At 36.0% G+C, this 18,443-nt stretch overlaps 1 pseudogene; it reads left to right on the top strand.

Annotated features, from left to right (window-relative positions):
• Nucleotides 1–18,443, top strand: part of LOC126764388 (uncharacterized) — a 60,518-nt pseudogene that overhangs the window by 3,391 nt on the left and 38,684 nt on the right.

Genomic DNA, 18,443 nt, shown 5'->3' with positions numbered 1-18,443 from the left:
CGCAGGTCTCCCAGCACAGTCTTCATCAGCGACCTTTTTCCAGCATTCAAAAAAGGTCTAATCCCACCGAAACACACCACTTTTTGCTAAAGCAACATCTGGGTAATTAAACGCCTTTGTCGCAGGTTTGCCGAATTTCACACAGAATTTAATCGCGTACCTCTGCTCTAACGAACGCTGCATTTTCAGCACTCACAGAAACTTGTCCCGCGAAAATGTTCGTCCTGACTCTCCAGGTACTCGGGGGTAACTGACCAGCCACTCGTTCGTCGGTACGCGCACGCTCCGAAGTACAGTCGCGGCGAAAGAAAATCAGTCCTATTACTTTTCGGACAAATCCTGCATAATAAATCATATACATACTAAATTAATGCTTTTAAGCATTCCATTGTGTTATAAAAACACACTAATTTTACAAAAACAACACAAATCCAAGCATTTACTTGCTAAAAATTTCCGTCAATACTCCCTATGCTTAATGAAAAATAAGCAGGACTGTATACAACCAGTAAACAATAGTTAGATATGGAAGCTTAGAAGGGCTAAGTTCGGGTGCAACCGAACATTCTATACTCTTGTAAATTGGATGAATCAAACCCAAGGAAATACTTGAAAATGTAAAACGTCAACCAGAGAATCGGAATCCAAGCAATAATATATAGTTTGTTAGGAAATCGAAAATCATTGCATGAAGTATATGAGAGTTGGGATAGTATCGACTCGATATTATCTGTCTTTCCCATATACTAAAAAACCAACTAATGGAGCAAAGTCTGCCGGATGTTCGGAAATCCTTATAATAGTTATATAAGGGCTAGGACATTTTCTCGCTAAAATGTATCTATTTATATCTATACAGCGTCAGGAGTCATTTCATTGGGGTAACTCGCATATTGGCCGATATATGCGGTACAAAGTCAGCCGGAAGTTCGATTATCTTTATAGTATGAATATATGGGCTAAGGGAAGTATTTTCCCGATTCAACTAATTTTTGACATACAGACAAAAAAGTTGTCAGAGAACGATTATCCCTAATTAACCCTTGCAGCACGCAAGCAGGATTGCTTACAAACTATTAAAACACAAACATGTGCAAGTTAACTTACAGTACTACCATACTTGTATGTATAAAATTAACATACCCCCAAATAGGAAGCGGCAATCAGCCATCACTTATGGCTTTGAACTTCCTAGAATGTAAATTAAGAAGTTTCAGTTTTGTAGCTTGAACAAACTCACTAGATTCATGTCTTTCGTGTTCTTGTTTTTTTTTTAAACGCGAACGTAATGGCGCAAAATATAATTGGCGATCCTGCCAGAAGTAATACAAAATCTCCTGATGGACCAACAAATTAAAAAAAATGAAAACGCAAACAAGTATCGCGAACTAGCGAGAAAAGTAAAACCGATAACTTATTAAGTCAGGAGTAAAAAAACTCCTGATGGACAAAACAAAAATTTAAAATGCAAACAATTGTCGCAAACTCGAAACTCAAAACCTATGATGTCTAAGACTAATACTCATAAACTAAACATTGACATTTAGGATCGCCAATTATATTTTACGCCATCCACGTTCGTGCAAAATATAATTGGCGATCCTGCCAGGAGTAATAAAAAATCTCCTGATGGACCAACAAATTTAAAACAAGTAAGGAAGGGCTAAGATCGAGTGTCACCGAACATTTTATACTCTCGCATGATAAAGTGATAATCGAGATTTCCTTATCCGTCATTTACATATTTTTCAAATACCGTATTTGTGGAAAGTTTTATTCTGCTATCATCATTGGTTCCTAATGTATATATTATACAGAGAAGGCATCAGATGGAATTCAAAATAGCGTTATATTGGAAAAAGGCGTGGTTGTGAACCGATTTCACCCATATTTCGTACATGTCATCAGGGTGTTAGGAAAATATTATATACCGAATTTCATTGAAATCGGTGGAGTAGTTACTGAGATATGGTTTTTGGTCCATAAGTGGGCGACGTCACGCCCATTTTCAATTTTTGAAAAAAGCAGCTTCGTGTTTCTGACGTTTTTTGTTAGTCGGTTAACGCACTTTTAGTGATTTTCAACATAACCTTTGTATGGGAGATGGGCGTGGTTATCATCCGGTTTCTTCCATTTTTGAACTGTATATGGAAATGCCTAGAGGACTCTATAGAGTTTGGTTGACATAGCTATATGAGTTTCCGAGATATGTACAAAAAACTTGAGGGGGCGGGACCACGCCTACTTTTCCAAAAAAACTACTTCCAAATATGCCCCTCCCTAATGCGATCCCTTGTGCTAAATTTCACTTTAATATCTTTATTTGTGGCTTAGTTATGACACTTTATAGGTTTTCGGTTTTCGCCATTTTGTGGGCGTGGCAGTGGGTCGATTTTGCCCATCTTCGAACTTAACCTTTTTATGGAGCCAAGAAATACGTGTACCAAGTTTCATCATGATATCTAAATTTTTACTCAAGTTACAGTTTGCACGGACGGACAGACAGACGGACATCCGGATTTCAACTCTACTCGTCCCCCTGATCACTTTGGTATAAATAACCCTATATCTGACTCTTTTAGTTTTAGGACTTGCAAACAACCGTTATGTGAACAAAAGTATGTATAATACTCTCCTTAGCAACTTTGTTGCGAGAGTATAAAAATGAGTAGCAAGTAAAATAAGCAGCAAAGGCAACAACGAAAACAGCAACAGTAGCATCAAAGGCATCAGATTCAACAACAAGTTAGTTGTAAGTAACTCTTATATTTATTACATTACAGTGCACTCGGGAAAACGTCAACAATTTAAAATCGCAGGTGTTGACGCTTACGAATGTAAATTTTATAAATAACCCAAAAAATAAGGTGACATTTGAATTTAAACTGCGCGCGTCGAAGGATTTGGAGAATTATTTTTTTTTTAGGTTGGTAGTACTGTCAGTCACATTTATGTCAAATTTCATGTCAAAATATTCATTAGTGTTTGAGATACGTGTTTTGTCGAAATTTGTTGACCATAAAATTTGTTGAGCAAAGAATTTGCATTAAATTTTGCTAACGGAATCAATTTTCTGCTGCGGATACGTTGAGGATGGTGCAAAACAGCTTTGGTGATGAGGCTATGTCTAAAAAAAATTTTTACAAGTGGTATAGTGAGTTCCAAGCCGGCCGTGAACGTGTCGAAGACGAAGAGCGTCCAGGGCGACCATCAAGCTCACCCGACGAAGCTCACGTTCAACAAATCAAAGATTTGGTGTTGAAAAACCGTCGATTAACAATTAGAGACCTTGCTGATGAAGTTGGCATATCGAAAGGCTCAGCCAATACCATTTAGAAGGATGTTTTGGGCCTCAAGCGCGTCAAATCTCGACTGGTACCGAAAAAATTGAAAATTTTGGAGAAAAGGCGTCGCGTTGAAGTGTGTGAAACGATGCTTTCCGACTACCAGGGTGTCATGAAACGCATTATAACTAGCGATGAGACTTGTATCTATGCTTACGCCACCGAAACAACCGATCAATAGAGCGAATATCGTGCCAAAAGAGAGCCGAGACCAAAAAAATCGCGCCAAAGTCGCTCAAAAATCAAGGTCATGTTGACTGTTTTCTTCGATTATCCTGGTGTTGTGCATTATGAATTCCTTCCAACCGGTCAAACAGTCAACAAGGAATATTATTTGAACGTTATGCGTCGTTTGCGTAACGCTATCTGCCTAAAAAGGCCGGAATTGTGGAAAGACAATTCTTGGTTTTTACACCACGATAATGCACCATCCGATACTGCCCTCGTAATTCGTGATCATTTCGCCAAAAACTCAACCCATATCGTTCGGCAACCACCGTATTCAACTGATCTGGCGCCGTGCGACTTCTGGCTGTTCACCAAGCTCAAAAGACCGCTCCGGGGACACCGTTTTTATCCGATAGAGGAGATTCAAGCCGCAGCGAAGACGGAACTGAAGGCCATCCCGGAAAGTGACTACAACTAGTGTTTCGAAGATTGGAAAATCCGTTGGCATAGTGCATTGCATCGGGAGGGGATTACTTTGAAGGGCATGAAATTGATTTGGAAGAATGAATAAAGAATTTTCAAAATAAGTACAATGTCACCTTATTTTTTGCGCACAGTATCTTCTTTTAAAAGCTTTTATTCTTATAGACTAAAAAACCAAACATAAACAAATTCAGAAAGGAAACAAAAAAGGCATTCAACCTAACTAGGAACATAGATGACAACTAGAACCAAAAGAATACATTTTAAATGAGATCATATTTTTAATTGTACATGGATTACTGCTTAAGGTAATAATATTATCTCCGGAAAAATTGTTCAGATCGGATTACTGTAGCATATAGCTTCCATATAAACTGAACACATAGTTACTGAAAGAAATGTACCTGAGAAGGGTATATTAGCTTCGGTGCAGCCGAAGTGAACGTTTTTTCTTGTTTTTATCTTGCTAATTGTTGACTTTCTTACACCATATTGCTTCGCTAAAGCTACCGCATTTGTACCCTTTTCTAATAAGTACAAAATATTTGCCTTTTCTTGCAATTTTAGCACTTTCGGTTGTTTTGAGCTCATTTTGATAATGTGATACTAACGAGAACAAAAAAGCAACTGAACATTAATAAAAAAGATAATATACTATGTGCCGTTGCAACTACTTTTCTACTGTATTTATAAGGTGAATCCCCAATTTCAGAAATGAGTTTATAAAATAAATGTGTGTGTATAAATTTTTGTACTTTAGCTACTACTAAATTAAAAGATCAGAGTTGACGTTTTAGAGCTTAGTGGTTGGGTTGACGCTTTAGAATATGCAAAGTTAAAAAAAACTGTTGACGTTAAGGGATGTTGATGCGGACAAGAACGATAAGGTGATATTCAATTTAGTTTGAAATTTCAAATTTGTAAACGGAATATTAATACATATTCTACTTAATATATATGTACATATTATTCATTTGAGGTCTAGTATACAAAAAACTGAAAACTATATTTGTCATAATATTAACTCAATACTCCTCCAAAAAGTCTGTTATTTTGTTAGGTTTACATTTTCATCTGTCAAAATGAGGTTTCTCGTTGTTGCCAACTACTTTCTTTTGAATTTAGCAGTTGTGAATGAAAAAAGGTATGAAATGACAATGTTTCTAGTTCAATATACAATCTATGAAAGCTTATGACAAGCCAACATAATTATGTTGGCTAAGCTTGTATGTATACAAAATAACCGTGCGATTCTGTACTGGGATACAGTCTCAAGTCTCTAAATTTGAGATTATAAGTTACAGACAATTTTTGAGACTTGAGACGATTTTTCTATTCTGTAAATGACAGTCACAAAATCTATTACATTTCATTATTCAGAGATGTTTTTGCACTTGAATGAAAATAAATATGTCGACAACAAATATTAAATCTTCTACTCGTATAACATAGTGAAAAAACATAATTGTCAATAAAAATAAAAATATATGTTGACTTTGTTTCATAATATTTACGAAATTCATGTAAAATTGTTTTATTTTTAACCTTTTCGTGTTTGAGTTGGTTACAAAATATAAAAAACGACAATCGATTAATATCTATGATGATCTCTATTCAGTATATTCAAAATGGCAGAAAACAGTTCTTTTTAGTTTTGTGACCTGCTAACTATCAGGTCTCAAATTTTAGGTAATATTTTGAGACTAACGCTAGAGACTGCTTAGTGAAAAGTAACTAGTCACAAATTGAGACTTTACCTCAAAATGTCTCAAATAGAGACTAGAGACTGTTTACAGAATCCCGCTATAAGCTAATAACTTAATTTGCAGGTCACGTAAAACACGCCATAATTATGCCACTCCCAAGTGCCCGTATTTCAGAAAAAGGACAAAAAGATAAAGTCTTATATATTAAATGTATATAAATAGAAAAGACAACATGATACATTTTATTAGTATATCAAATATATATAAACAAAATATATTAAATATATATAAAAAACGAAATAAAGATTTTGTAAAGTGGACAACATAATTTTACAATTTTCAAAAATTACGGATAGTAATTTTACTGCTGAAGACATAGCTCGACTGATAGCGAATCAAACGACCAACTAAAGAGCTCAAATAGCTCAACTAAACATCCAGAGAAAAAACATAACAACTGCTACGCAGGTGACAGAATACGAAACACAGGCAATTAACGACCCGATTATATGCAATGAAAATTTAAAAAACCTTTGCCGGAATTCTCGGGAAGGTCATACGTCAGTTGAAGTGAAGCTACGAAAAACTTAATAAGTCTTTATGTTGTAAAATTTACTTTTACTGCAGGGAGCCGGAATGGATAACACACTTTGGATAAAGTTCATATGACCGTTCACATCAGTAGTTTATTAAGAACTAACAAAATGGAGTACAAAAATTTTAAACGTAACCGACAAACATTGTTGTTGTAAGGGGAAAACTATGGCCATTCGTGGTTGCCAGATTCTTCAACACTCCTCCTCAACCACTATGATTTTCTTTTCAATATCAAAAATTATTGTTTCATTTCAAGTAATTCAATTAATTTTACATGTTTTGTTTTTTAAAGATTTGTAGTCAAAATATCTGCTGGCATACTACATATATGTACTTAAAAATTTTAAATCAATTACATAATTTTTTACAACTTCTCGTATGTAATGCAATCTTATATCAATATGTTTACTTCGATTGTGGTAAACTGGATTATTCGCTAAATGTTGTGAACTCAAATTATCGCCATACATTGTGAACGCACTCTTGCTATTGTAGCAATCCATTTCATTTAAGAAATTTCTCAAATAAACTGCCTCTTTGGCTGCCGCCGATAACGCCATGTATTCAGCTTCGGTACTGCTTAAAGAAACTGTCTCCTGTTTCTTACTCTCCTAAGAGAATACACAACCTGCCAGAGTGAACGCATAGCCGGTATAGGACCTTCTGTCATCTACGCTGCTGCCCCAATCTGCATCTACGGAGACCTCTGATTGCTTACCCGTCTTTCTGGAATGAAGCTTTAAATTTTTCGTTGCGGAAAGATACCTTAGTACATGTTTTGCCGCAGTCTTATGTTCGATATGAGGATCGCAATTTCTTTATTACATCAGAATGAATTATGTCGGACTAATTCACCGAACTATGCTCACTGTTTTGTGGAAATGGCCTTGAGGTTATGTTTGTTTTAATACACACGTTACAGTTTATGGTTTTTGGTACATTTTTTAAATCTAACCCATTCACAATTTTTTTATTAGATAGTTGTCTTAGGCTTGAAAGTTCAAGTGTCCATAGCGTTTATGCCAAGTCATAAAATTCTCTTCTGCTACACCGAAACAAGATGGCTCACTCTTGCAGTCAAATATATAAAATTATTTCTTTTTGGAGCTTTTAACACAACCTTGGATTTTTGATTTCTTATTATCGCACAGTAACTTTCAAAACATATGTAGATTTACACCATCGGCTATTGCTTTTCCAACCGATATGAAATTCCCCGCCATAGTCGGCACATATAACACATCTTTTAAATATATTTTGCAGTTTGCTTTTATTTCGATTGTTCCTACACCTACCGTGTCTACGTAATTGTCCGATGCCAGCCCACTTTTTAAAAAAAATTTATCGACAGGTGCCCCTGCTACTACGATCCCCTGTGCCAAATTACAGTTTTGTAACTTAATTTAGTACTTAGTTATGACACTTTATATTCAGTTTTCGGTTAACGACGACTTGTGGGCGAGGCAGTGGTCCGATTGCGCCCATCTACGTCCCCATTTTTATACGCTGAACAGGGTATATTAAGTTTGTCACGAAATTTGTAACACCCAGAAGGTAGCGCCGGAGACTCTATAAAGTATATATATAAATGATCAGTATGTTGAGCTGAGTCGATTTAGCCACGTCCGTCTGTCTGTCTGTCGGTCCGTCCGTCTGTTTGTATAAATTATTGCCGGTTAGATTAAAACGGCTAAAAAAAATTATATTTTCGGTCAAAATGACCTTTATTGTCAAATGTTTTTCTTAGACTAATTACAATTTCAATTTTTTCATTATTTATAACTTAAAAATTACTTATGCTAGCACTATTGACTTATTTACTTGTGTCGCGTTATTCCGCGTATTCCGGATGTTGATTTGCAATTGTTGCAATGGTTGCATTATTGTTGGTCAGCATTAGTTCCTGGCTGTAGTTTATACTGCGCGTGCCGGATGTTAATTGGTTAATTGCTTATCCAGCATTATTCTGCTTATGGCAGTTAACTTTAGTGTTGCTAACTTATATATACGAACTAGTCCCCCAGTTTTTAAGATATCGTTTTGAAATTTTGTAAACGTCATTTTCTCTTCAAGGAGCTGCTTATTTATCAGAACTGCCGATATCGGACCACTATAACATATAGCTGCCATACAAACTGAACGATCGGAAACAAGTTCTTGTATGGAAAACTTTCACATTTGACAATGTATCTTCACAAAAGTTGGCACAGTTTATTTTCTAGGGCAACAATGTAATCTCCGAAGAAATTGTTCAGATCGGTTAACTGTAGTATACAAACTGAACGATCGGAAAAAAGTTCTTGTATGAAAACTTTTGCATTTGATAAGATATATACGTATGCACGAAATTTGGTATAGATTATTTTCTAAGGCAGCAATGTAATCTTCGAAGAAATTGTTCAGATCAGTTTACTAAAGCATATAGCTGCCATACAAACTGAACGATCGGAATCAAGGGCTTGTATGGAAAACTTTCGCATTTGACATGTTATCTTCACAAAATTTGATATAGATTACTGCTTAAGGTAATAATATTACTTCCGAAAAAATTGTTTAGATCGGATTACTATAGCATATAGCTTGCATATAAACTGAACACATAGTTACTAAAAGAAATGCAACTGTGAAGGGTATATTAGATTCGGTGCAGCCGAAGTTAACTCTTTTTCTTTTACCAAGAAATCTATATACCATGTTTCATCCAGATATCTCCATATGTACTCAAGTTACAGTTTGCACGGACGGACAGACAAACGGTCAATCGGATTTCAACTTTTCTAGACATCCTGATCACCTTGTATAACCCTTTATCTATTTCGTTTAGTTTTAGGTGATACGTACGTACAACGGTTAGATGAACGAAACTATAATACTCTGTAGTAACTGGTGGCAAGAGTATAAAAATATTAACATCCCACTGCTTTTAGAGGATGTTATCAAAATTATAAATAATACCCATGAAAGCATTAACATGGATTTACCATTCAGAACTGAGTGGAAATAAGAACCGAAGATGAAAAACCTATATGGTGAAAACAATGCCCATATTCAATAATGCCAATAATTTGGCAATCAGGAAATCCAAAGTTTATTGAAAAAAGGAATTACAAGGCATATCAAATGCCGGTATAATTTTCTTGTTTGGGTTGTTCCGAAAAAAGGAGTAAATGACGATACTCCAAAACTAAGAATGGTCATCGACTTTAAAAGATTTAACGAAAAAACAACAAATTAGGAATAAGAGGGTACTACAGGAAATTCATTAAAAACTACGCTACAATTGCTAAACCATTAACTAAACATTTATTAACCTTGATCAGAGAGGAATAGATGCTTGCGAAACTTTAAAGAAAGCATTACAAGAACAAATTGAACTTGTTCAAACAGATTTTGAAAAAAAATTAATTCTAACCTGTGATGCGTCAAATGAAGATGTAGGTGCAGTCTTATTCCAATTACATTCATCTAAAAAAAAAAAATCTTCCGAGCATAATTAGGTAACAATTAAAAAGGAATCATTCGCTTCAGTATGGACATTAAAACCATTTCGACATTATCTTTATGCAGTAAAGGATGTCGCAATGAAAAGATGGAGAGCTTTCATTGAAGAATTTTCACCGGGAGCAACAAATGTAGTTGCTGACGCATTGTCAAGGCAATTTTTAAATAATTAACTCGTTGGCTGCCAATGTATCACCTGTGATCACAACAAAAAACTACCCCCCGGTTCCAGTGTATCACCGGTGATCACAGCAAAAAACTACTCACAGTTGCCAAGCAAAACAAGTAAGGAAGGCCTAAGTTCGGGTGTCCCCGAACATTTTATACTCTCGCATGATAAAGTGATAATCGAGATTTCATTATCCGTCATTTACATATTTTTCAAATACCGTATTTGTGTAAAGTTTTATTCCGCTATCATGATTGGTTCCTAATGTTTATACTCGTATTATACAGAGAAGGCATCAGATGGAATTCAAAATAGCGTTTATTGAAAGAAAGCGTGGTTGTGAACCGATTTTAACCATATTTTGTACATGTCATCAGGGTGTTAAGAAAATATTATATACCGAATTTCATTGAAATCGGTCTAGTAGTTCCTGAGATATGGTTTTTGGTCCATAAGTGGGCGACGCCACGCCCATTTTCAATTTTTAAAAAAAGCCTGGCTGCAGCTTCTTTCTGCCATTTCTTCCGTAAAATTTTGTGTTTCTGACGTTTTTTGTTAGTCGGTTAACGCACTTTTAGTGATTTTCAACATAACCTTTGTATGGGAGATGGGCGTGGTTATTATCCGATTTCTTCCATTTTTGAACTGTATATGGAAATGCCTAGAGGACTCTATAGAGTTTGGTTGACAGAGCTATATGAGTTTCCGAGATATGTACAAAAAACTTAGTAGGGGGCGGGGCCACGCCCACTTTTCCAAAAAAATTACTTCCAAATATGCCCCTCCCTAATGCGATCCCTTGTGCTAAATTTCACTTTAATATCTTTATTTGTGGCTTAGTTATGACACTTTATAGGTTTTCGGTTTTCGCCATTTTGCGGGCGTGGCAGTGGGCCGATTTTGCCCATCTTCGAACTTAACTTTCTTATGGAGGCAAGAAATCCGTGCACCAAGTTTCATCATGATATCGCAATTTTTACTCAAGTTACAGCTTGCACGGACGGACGGACGGATAGACAGACATCCGGATTTCAACTCTCCTCGTCACCCTGATCACTTTGGTATATATAACCCTATATCTGACTCTTTTAGTTTTAGGACTTACAAACAACCGTTATGTGAACAAAACTATAATACTCTCCTTAGCATTTTTTTTACCATGAATAAAAGTCATGCTTCCGACGCGTTTGAGAATGTTTTTTTGCTGTGATCACCGGTGAACACTTGCTGTTTTTTTAACTGTTATTTATTTTTTGCATTGTGTATCACCGGTGATCATAGTTCATAGCAAACAGTTCAAGTATTCAGTGAGAAAGTGAAGTGAAGTTGTGAAGTTATGAATTCCGAGGAAATACGGGAGGTGTTGGGATCAGCAGAAGATTCCAGTGATAGTGGACAAGATTTTAGTCAAGATGAAGAATCCTACATCCCAGATTCCAGCAGTGATACATCGAGTGATGACAGTTTCCTAGAAGACCAAGATGTGAGTTTTAGTAATATCGTAGATGAACATCAGACGGGAACTACGACAGAATGGGATTCGCCTGCCACCGGAGCGACTTTGAAAAATTTTGAGGGATGCATAAATTTACGCTATGCTTCGCAACATGATGCCGGCTCGCCATTTGAGTATTATAGAAAGTTTTTGACCGATGATATTTTGGATATTATAGTTGAAGAGACAAATAGAAATGCTAATTATCAAATATGTGGGATTAGTACTCGCAGCAGCAGCAGGATGAATAAGTGGAAGGATACGAATCGTAAGGAGATCATGGAGTTTCTTGCCATAGTCATGTATATGGCCTCCTCCTTCAATGGAGGACTATTGGAAAGCAACTACCTTGTTCAAAAATCCATTCGTCCCACACGTTATGGCTCGTAATCGGTTCCAGATCTTGATAAAATGTATTCACTTTGCAGATAACGCTCAGTTGTCTGAAACAGTGTCTAAAACTTTTAAAGTTGACAAACTCTTGCAGGAATCAATTGTAACCTTTAAACGAAATAAACCAGCTGGAAAAAACCTTGTTATTGATGAAAGTATGATACCTTTCCGTGGTCGTTTACGATTTCGGCAATACCTTCCTGACAAAGCACATAAGTATGGCATCAAGGTGTTCAAATTGGCAGATACAAAAGGTTACATATATAATTTGAAACTCTATACTGGAAAATCAGATACAACCACGGGGCTTTCTCTTGCACCGAATATTTGCCTTCAACTGATGGAAGGTGATTTTGGAGAGCACCGTACACTTACGGTCGACAATTATTATACTTCTATGGAATTGGGCAATGCTCTCTTAAATAGAAAAACGCATCTACAGGGAACTCTAAGAAAAAACCGGGGAGGCTTACCTAACTTGCCTAGGTCGCTGAAAAGAGGGGATAATGTTACTTTCGAAAGATCTGGAATCGTAGTCGGGTACTGGAGGGATAAAAGAGAAGCTCGTTTCTTGTCCACTGTAAACAACGGATCACTTGTACCTTCAGGTAAAAAGAATAGACTCGGCCAAGGTGTTTTAAAACCGAATGTAATAATGGAGTACAACAAATGCAAACAAGGTTTGTTGAGAGCTTTAAAAATCTGTTTATTTAAATACGTAAATATTTATTGATTTTTTCCCACTTTAGAGATAGATTTTTCTGATCAAATAGCTAGTTACTTTAGTCCTCTCCGTAAAACTATTCGCTGGTTTTGTAAAGTTGCTTTTGATATTCTTTTAAATACGGCGGTTGTAAATGCATATATTTTGTATAACGAAAGTAATTACAATATGACAATATCTGACTTTCGGCAAAATATAATTCTAAATTTAAGTGGAAGAGATAGCGCTTCAATTTCGCGAACACCTCCTCAAGGCAAGCACATTTTGACGACATCAGTGGAAGTAACAAAGGACGGAAGGCGAAAGAGATATCGCTGCGGAGGCTGCTATTCTGAACTGAAGACTGCAACCTCTTCGTCAGCTGCAAGGAAGAAGGCCAAACTTGTATCCACATACTGCGGACAATGTCCTCGGTCTCCATTCTTATGCCTCAATCATTTTCAGCAAATACATTGAATTTATATAATTTTTTTTTGTTTACAGGAATGAATTGCAGTTTTCTATTTATAATTGAGTATTATTTTTTTAAGTTGTATTTTACTATGAAATTAAATATTTTTGTAGGTATTTTAAAATAATATATAAATCCAAAAATAGTTACTGGAATATTCCTCATACCTGAAGTGCTGTACGCATTAAAAAACATTTTGAAAGAAGCATTTCAAGAATTTCCGAGAATCAAATTTTTATATACCAAATTATTCTCGAAGGATATTAGTAAAAATAAGGTCAAGAAACAATAATTGAACAAACCCATAACAGCGCGCATAGAAATTATAGCGAAAATTTGGAAAAGATAAGGCAACAATATTATTGGCCTTTAATGATAAAGCAATTTAAAGAACATGCGAAAAATTGCAGCATTTGTAACACAAATAATTATGAAAGACACCCAAAACAAATTCCAATAGAGGCAGTACCTATTCCACAAAAAGAGAGAAAAAACTTCATTATCTAATATTATAATGCGAATGTAAGTTTGTTTGTTACGCTTTCACGCAAAAACTACTTAACCGATCATCATGAAACTTTGTACATATACTCCTGAAGGTATTAGAAGTAAAATAGGGTACTTTATATTAAAAAAAAAAATTTTAAGAAAGATAAAAAAATTTCAACGCCATCTGGCATTACAGTAATGAAGTTTCAACCATGAATACTGTTATACCGTCCCACTGTATTACCGGCGGTGACGACAATATCTAATTCAATTGAATAAATGTACATAGTTTCAACTGTTTCTAATTTTTATACATATTTTTATTGTTATTTTCTTCTGTCGTTACATGCAGTATAACACTATTCAAATTTTTGAGGTAATCAGTAATTTTTATGGTTAGAAGTCACTATATTATTATAGATCTTACTCGCTGATGTTAATTATTACCCTGCTTTTCTTAGAAAATGCCTCGGAAGCGGAAATCTGGTATATCCAAAATTTCATCGCGGGAGTTAAGGATTGTATTCCTTATAATAGTAACAAACATCAAAACAACCTTTTGTTTCAGTAAACAGAATGCAGAAACAACCTTGAGTTCCAACAATTGAAATGCACTATAACTAAAACAATCAATCCTAAAAACAGGCATGGACAAAGTCTTAGCAGGTGCTAAAAGAGCGTAAGCTATCGTATACGTACACACACCGATTGTCACTAACACGCACAAGCGAAGAGCGTAAAACGAGCACTTACGATGGAACAAAGCGATGTTAAAATCAGTCTGCAATCAGAAGTTGAACTGAGCAGGTTAATGCGCACGAGTTGTATGCCGTATATAAATGACAATCAGACAGAGTGGGAATTTGAATTTTTTGCGAATCTGCGTTTTCTGCTATGGTATACATAAAGAATTCCTATAGAACAAGGCTTTCAGACAAACATTTAGAAGACCTGCTTAGAATAAAGGTAGCAAATTTTGATATAAATTATGACGACCTTCTTAAATTTATTACAGAATGAACTCTTTTTTTTTTTGACACTCGGATAATTGTTTGAAATTAACTGACCTCTTGAAATGTGTATTCATAATATTTCATATTATAATAGCTTTCATTTTCTAATAGCTTTAACTTTATTGAAGTTTCGTTATATATTTAAAATATTCGATGAATTCAAATATAGATTTATATTTTCTTTTCATATACAAATTTAATTTATTTTTAAGTTTTTAAATGAATTAGATTACTAATTTATAATTAACTAATAACTTAAATTTTATTCTTGCTTGAAATGAAAAATAATTATATTTTATATTCAATGGTTTATGCACATATTCTTAAAAATGTGCATATGTATATACATACGTATTCGTAGCATTGCGGCTTCGTGCGACATAGACCTGCTCGTTCGACATCTGCAAGCAGACTGATTATTTTTGGTTGCTGGTACGCTTGGTCCCACAGTAAGCGCACTAACACAATCTCATTTTGTGATGCTTGTTTGATTGTGATGGTGCCCATCCCTGCTAAAAACAAGTATCAAAACAACATTGAGTTTGAATACCGCAACAAACTTATCTTAAAACAAAGCAAATGTTTTTAAACAAACAATATATACAAGTATGTAAACAAACCTAAACATATAATACAATCTGGATTTAAACAAACTATCAACTAGTAATAAGTAAACATACTAGTTAGTATAAATAAAGTAAGAACCATGTAATAAGTTAGTCTTAAGAGTATAAATAAAGAGTACACATTTCGGTGCAGCTCAAAATATATTCTTTTTACTCATTTTTACTTCTGGTAAAAATTAACTCGGGCCCGTGCTGCAAAAGTTGCACGAAATCAAGAAACTTCGGCTCACGCAGAGCTGAGCAGACAACAACAAGCAGAGTGACAAAGGGTTTTGAGAGCAGCTGAAACGCCTCTTCAGGCACGAGTTCGTTTAGAAAGACAAGCTGCACTGCAGACAACTAGAAGAGCGATAGAAACACCAGAACAATCGCAGGTGAGAAAAATTCATAATGCAGACATGCAGACCACTCGCCGCCGAAATTTAATGCGTAATGATTGGGCTGTGTTTAATGGTACTGGGTTTCAATATGATATTGCAATAGAATATCATAATCATCCATTGATTGTTATTGGCTAAATGAATAATAAATGTCAGTACTGCGATGCTTTTAAATGGAAATATGAAACTGTTGGAATGTGCTGTTCAGGTGGTAAAGTTTCACTTCCATTACTTGGTGAACCAAAAGAGCCTTTGAAAAATGTATTATTAAATGTTGCAGATGAGTCAAAGCAATTTCTTAGCAAAATAAGAAATTATAACTCTTGCTTTAAAATGACATCCTTTGGAGTTGATAAAGTGATAAAAATGGCCGGGTTTTCACCAACTTTTACTGTACATGGACAGAGAAATCATCAAATTGGATCATTATTTCCAGAAGATGTTGATCAGCATAAACTTCTGAAGGTATACTTTATAGGTGATGAACAAAATGAAGTAAATCGTCGTTGCCAATATATTGAAGGAGTAGAAAGAGAAACGGTATTGAAAATTCAACGAATATTACACAGTCACAATGTCTTGGTAAAAATCTTTAAAAGTGCAATAGACAACTGGCCTTCAGACAACTTCTTCTTCTTCTTAATTGGCGTAGACACCGCTTACGCGATTATAGCCGAGATAACAACAGCGCGCCAGTCGTTTCTCCTTTTCGCTACTTGGCGTCAATTGGATATTCCAAGCGTAGCCAGGTCCTTCTCCACTTGGTCCTTCCAACGGAGTGGAGGTCTTCCTCTTCCTCTGCTTCCCCCGGCGGGTACAGCGTCGAATACTTTCAGAGCTGGAGTGTTTTCGTCCATTCGGACAACATGACCTAGCCAGCGTAGCCGCTGTCTTTTAATTCGAACTACATATGTCAATGTCGTCATATATCTCGTACAGCTCATCGTTCCATCGAATGCGATATTCGCCGTGGCCAATGCGCAAAGGACCATAACTTTCGCAGAACTTTTCTCTCGAAAACTCGCAACGTCGACTCATCAGTTGTTGACATCGTCCAAGTCTCTGCACCATATAGCAGGACGGGAATTATGACCACTTATAGAGTTTGGCTTTTCTTCGTCGAGAGAGGACTTTACTTTTCAATTGCCTACTCAGTCCGAAGTAGCACCTGTTGGCAAGAGCAATCCTGCGTTGGATTTCCAGGCTGACATTGTTGGTGGTGTTAATACTGGTTCCTAAATAGACGAAATTATCTACAACTTCAAAGTTATGACTGTTAACAGTGACGTGAGTGCCAAGTCGCGAGTGCGACGACTGTTTGTTTGATGACAGGAGATATTTCGTCTTGCCCTCGTTCACTGCCAGACCCATTTGTTTTGCTTCCTTGTCTAGTCTGGAGAAAGCAGAACTAACGGCGCGGGTGTTAAGGCCGATGATATCAATATCATCGGCATACGCCAGCAGCTGTACACTCTTATAAAAGATGGTACCTTCTCTACTAAGTTCTGCAGCTCGAACTATTTTCTCCAGAAGAAGGTTGAAAAAGTCACACGATAGGGAATCGCCTTGTCTGAAACCTCGTTTGGTATCGAACGGCTCGGAGAGGTCCTTCCCGATTCTGACGGAGCTCTTCGTGTTGCTCAAAGTCAGTTTTCACAGCCGTATTAGTTTTGCGGGGATACCAATTTCAGACATTTCGGCATAAAGGCAGCTCCTTTTCGTGCTGTCGAAAGCAGCTTTGAAATCGACGAAGAGGTGGTGTGTGTCGATTCTCCTTTCACTGGTCTTTTCCAAGATTTGGCGAATGGTGAGTATCTGGTCGGTTGTTGATTTTCCAGGTCTAAAGCCACACTGATAAGGTCCAATCAGTTTGTTGACGGTGGGCTTTAATCTTTCACACAATTCGCTCGATAGAACCTTATATGCGATTCAGACAACTACAAAGTAAAAAAATAGCAGTTGCTGTAGCTTCGTCAGGTATTGCGGCTACGCTATTAAACGTCGGTCGTACGGCACATTCCGTTTTAAAATTACCATTGAATTTGGCACAGGAAGGTCGCCCATCTGCAATTTTAGTAAAAATAGTTCACGAGGTAGGATGCTGCGAGAATGCAAGCTTTTAGTGTGGGATGAAAGTACCATGTCTCACAAAAAGGCTATAGAAGCATTAAACTGGACTCTATATATTACTGTCAAGACAATTTTGTAATTTAGTAGAAAGTGATGTGGATCTCATTGCTAATATTTTTCCGGAATTGCAACAAAATTTGTGTAGTGATCAGTGGTTGTGTGCAAGAGCAATATTAACACCAAGAAATTAAATTGTTAATAGGATCAACACTGACATTTTAATCGAGGTTCAAGGAGAAATGAAGGAATATTTGTCAATGGATACAATTATAGATACGGAACTAAGTACTTCATATCATGTGGAGGTTTTAAATTCACTTGAACTATAGGGTGTACCGTCACATAAACTTCAATTGAAAATAAATATACCAGTAATGCTTATGCGAAATTTTGATGCTCCTCGGCTATGTAATGGAACAAAGCTTCGGATAACAAAATTGTTACAGAACATACTTGGTGCTACTATTTTAACAGGTGTCGGTAAGGGAAATAGTGTTATATTACCTGGAATACCAATTATTCCCACCGACCTTCCATTCTAATTTAAAAGAGTTTAGTTTCCCGTCAAGCTTAGTTTTGCTGTTACTATAAACAAGGCACAAGGACAAACATTACAGGTAGCAGGAGTGCATTTAGAAAACCCATGTTTCTCTTTATGTACCCTGTTCACGTGTATCTAATGCCCAGAATTTACACATATTTTCACCCGACGGGAAAACTTTTAACGTTGTCTACAAAAATATCCTAGATTAATATTTTGTATTTTATTTTTTT

Source organism: Bactrocera neohumeralis, unplaced genomic scaffold (assembly GCF_024586455.1).
Source record: "Bactrocera neohumeralis isolate Rockhampton unplaced genomic scaffold, APGP_CSIRO_Bneo_wtdbg2-racon-allhic-juicebox.fasta_v2 cluster09, whole genome shotgun sequence".
NCBI classification, from domain to species: Eukaryota; Metazoa; Arthropoda; class Insecta; order Diptera; family Tephritidae; genus Bactrocera; species Bactrocera neohumeralis.
Note: the sequence above shows the minus strand (reverse complement) of the source record. Positions and strands in the feature narration are given on the sequence as shown.